General features: G+C 52.8%; 1 protein-coding gene across 1 annotated transcript in view; it reads left to right on the top strand.

Moving 5' to 3' along the window:
• Positions 1 to 3,987, top strand: part of GMDS (GDP-mannose 4,6-dehydratase) — a 353,504-nt gene that overhangs the window by 199,302 nt on the left and 150,215 nt on the right. The window lies entirely within an intron of this gene.

Raw genomic sequence — 3,987 nt, 5'->3', positions numbered from 1 at the left:
GTTTACAATTGATAGATGACAGGCTTTGATTTTGGATCAAATTCAAGGACCAAATAATTATGCTCAAATGATCAGCTGTGCCTAGTTAGAGCCATGGAACAGAATCAAGATAAGATTTAAAAATCCAAAATAACTTTTCTTTTTTTTGGAAGTGGGGGTGGAGGCAAGCCTATTCCCATCTAATAGCGAACCGATTTGTATCTAACATAAAGCATAGTTAAATGGGTTATGATAAGGCTATCAGGCGGCTGGCTTGCAGCTGTGGCGAAGAGCGGGCATGTTCTCCAGGAAGTGGAAGCACCTCTGAGAGATGTCTTAACAGAAAGCTGGGTCAAGCAGCATATTCTGTGGCGCTGACCGGGTGGCGAGCGCAAGAGAAGGACCCCCTGGCTGCCCGCCGGGGGGTCTGGACTGGTGGGAGGCAGCTCGGGAATCACCCGGTTAGCTCGAGATCTTCAGCGCGGGAACGCAGGATCTGCAGAGAGAGGGGAGTCACCTGGGGTTCCTGGGGTGGTGCAGCTCCACAGGCCCCGCCTTTCACTCCATCCTCCCTGGGGCGGTGGGATCTCAGATTCAGATTAGAAGTGTGTCAGAAGCCGAATGCAGTCAAAGGGTCAGTCGCTCAGTCGTGTCCGACTCTGCAACCCCGTGGACTGTAGCCCGCCAGGCTCCTCTGTCCGGGGAATTCTCCAGGCAAGAATACTGGAGTGGGTAGCCATTCCCTTCTCCAGGGGATCTTCCCGACCCAGGGATCAAACCTGGGTCTCCCGCATTGGCAGGTGGAATCTTTACCACCTGAGCCACGAGGGAAGCCGTAATCTTGTATTCAAATTGGAAGTGTATCAGAAACCAAGTGCAGGCTGATGTTTAACCCTCATCTTACAACAGCCTTGTGAATAAATGGTTTGTTGCGTGTTCCTGGTTGGTGAAAGAGGGAGTTGCTGAGTGTCCACACGGATGTCACACTCCAGGAAAAGATGGGTCCCCACTGGGCGGTGGCAGAAGGTGGCGGTGCCCCTCACCCCGCCCCTGTCCAGCCCAGGCCGTGTGGTGTCCTGGGCCCAGCCCTTCCCCTGATGGAAATTAGCATCTTGAAATCACCCAACCTTTTTCCATGACCATAAATGTTTTACACAGAATCTGTTTTAAGTTTTTAAACCTTTTAAACCATAGGTTTGAATGTTTTCAGCCTTTGATGGACCCGTAACGAACCTTGTACAGTACCCTTCATTTTCCTGCTACTGGATGAAATTGAGTATCAGCTGGCTTCATTTCAAAGCATGCCAAACATTTTAACCTGCAAATCAGTAACTTTCTTCTTTTCAACTTTAACTACTAGATTTTAAAATATTAACCCTTAGTAATGTCTTTAAATTTGCAGGAACTTTCAGCTGGAGTCCCGGCCCTGCCTTGATGAGCCCATCGTGTGTGTGCCCAGGACTTGCTTTTCGACGGGCAGGACGGGGCTTCTATAGGGATGCATGCCACGCGGTTTAAGGGGGTCGTGTTTCCCAAGTAGACATTGACTAGAAATGCAGAAAAGCTAACCAACTACCTCTTAATTCACCTTGTTTATTTAATGAGCACCTTGGCTTTGTGTTAATTTCCGCCTCCGTAAATTACCTTACTCCTGAATAATGAACAGTCTTCAGCCCACTGCCCTTCCATCTGAACACTGTTTTGAGCAAGCTGGGTTGTAGTTTTCTCCTGCTGCTGCTGGAACGAGGTCATCAGAACACGCATGGGGCACGAAGTTTGTCTTTGGCACAGATTTGTCATGAGCCTCAGCATCTGTCTCTCTCAAGTAATTTACCATGTAATTACCTTGTGTTAATTTCCCTCAGGAAGGGGAGGAGAGGAGAGGAGAGGAGGAAAACTCAGAGAAACAAGTGGTCCCGCCTCGTAGTGTCTTTCTGGTCATGGAGTGAGGTCCAGGGTGTGCCTCATGTTTCACCTTGAGACCCCGAAATGAGCTTCCCTCCAAAGGGAAAGGAGACCTTCTAGGCCCCAGGCCGGCCCCCCCACCCAGGGCTGCTGACTGTGCGGTTTGGGCAGGAAGCCCCGAGGGAGGGCTGGCTCCCCCGCTGACGCCCGTGCGGAGGGTCCAGGCGTCCGGAGGTCCAGGCCTCCCTGCCCTGGGGGCCCCGCCGCAGAGCAGGCTGTCCGTGGCTGTGCGCAGCCTGCTGGGCAGAGGGCCCCGGGCGCCAGCTGCTTCCCGTCCTCTGGGTGGGTGATTCACAGCCCAGGGCAGCAGAGCTCTCTGGAGCCCAGGACCTCCAGCACCCAAACACCCTGCGGGCTGACCGTGGTGCTTGGAATTGGCCCCCGATGCCCAGCCCGGTGAAGGTCACCACGGTTTCACACGGCCTCTCCGCACGTCTGGCAGGCCCTGCGTGTGAGGAAATCCAGCTTCAAGGGTGAAGTGGAAAGGAGCGCTGCCCCAGCGGGCCTGTGAGCGCCCTTTCACATGAGACGCCCCCGTCAGTCTGCTTCCGGGACGTTCACAGTCAGGCTGCTGTCCCAGTCGCCCGCCGGCTGTACGGGCAGAGGGTCTTCATCTCCTCCCACCCTCCGGGAGTCCTGAGTGTGGTTCTGGCAGGTGGTTCTTGGTCTTCTGTGCAGAGTGGCCTGGTAGCGTTTGCAGGCCCTTCAAGACCAAAATGTCAGCTCAATGCTCGGGGCGCAGTGTTGCAGAAGAAAGCGCCCTCTCAGGGGCCTCTCAGGTCTGCACCCAGTGTTCACTCGGCTCCAGCGAAACCACGCAGCGTGGTAGTTTTCCCTGACCTGTTGTGTTTCTGAACGTGGAATGAGCATGTGGGCGTGTCTCTACCGCTACCTCGAGTGTGTGTGTGAGTCGCTCAGTTGTATCTGACTCTTTGTGACCTCGTGGACTGTAGCCTGCCAGGCTCTGCTGTCCAGGGAATTCTGTAGGCAAGAATAGTGGAGTGGGTTGCCATTCCCTTCTGCAGGGCCCACGACTGTATGCCCCGTTAGAAGGACGGCAACAGGAAAAAAGGTTCGCACGCTCAGAACACCGCAAGGAAAAGCAGTGGCCTTGCCCGGTTCCTGATACAGAGGAGATTGAGCGCCAAGGGGAGGAGAGGGGACTGTGGTCTAAATAGCACCTTCTGGACCCTGCTGTGTGTGTGCATCCTCTGAGAGCTGCACCAGGTCTCATGCGGGGCTGAGACAGGAACCCTGCCAGGGTTCCCTTAAAAATAAGCCAGGCGGAGAGAAGTGGGTCAAAGCGTAGATTAAACAAGATGGAACCCACGTTGATAACAGGGGGGCCCATTGATAGTTACTTACATTGCCTAATGTCATGTGTTTAAAATTATCTCAAATGGAAAATTTAAAAAGTAAATTTTCTTTTAGTCTGGACATATATGAGGTCCTATGTAGCTTTCTAAATGAACCTCACGAAGGGCACCCCTGTGGGCAAGGTGAGGGAATGCCTCCTTCCGCCTGGACTCAGGGGGCCATATCCAGGTAAGCAGACAGCCCTGAATACACTCAGGTTTTGGGTTTGTGGTTTTTATTGTTCATTTGCTAAGTTGTGACCGACTCTTTGGGACCCCGTGGACTGCAGCATGCCAGGCTTCCCTGTCCTTCACCATCTCCTGGAGCTTGCTCAAACTCATGTCCATTGAGTCAGTGATGCCATCCAACCATCTCATCCTCTGTCGCCCCCTTCTCCTCCAGCCCTAAATCTTTCCCAGCATCAGGATCTTCTCCAGTGAAAAGACTCCAGTGACTCTTTGGGTCACCAAAGTATTGGAGCTTCAGCTTCAGCATCAGTCCCTCCAGTGAATATTCAGGGTTGATCTCCTTGCAGTCCAAGGGACTCTCAAGAGTCTTCTCCAGCACCACAGTTCAAAAGCATCAATTCTTCGGTGTTCAGCCTTCTTTATGGTCCAACTCCCACATTCATACATGACTACTGGAGAAACCACAGCTTTGACTAGACGGACCTTTGTTGGCAAAGGT

This window comes from Bison bison, unplaced genomic scaffold (assembly GCF_000754665.1).
Source record: "Bison bison bison isolate TAMUID 2011002044 unplaced genomic scaffold, Bison_UMD1.0 scf7180017864321, whole genome shotgun sequence".
Taxonomy (NCBI): Eukaryota; Metazoa; Chordata; class Mammalia; order Artiodactyla; family Bovidae; genus Bison; species Bison bison.
This window is presented reverse-complemented; position numbering and strand designations above follow the sequence as displayed.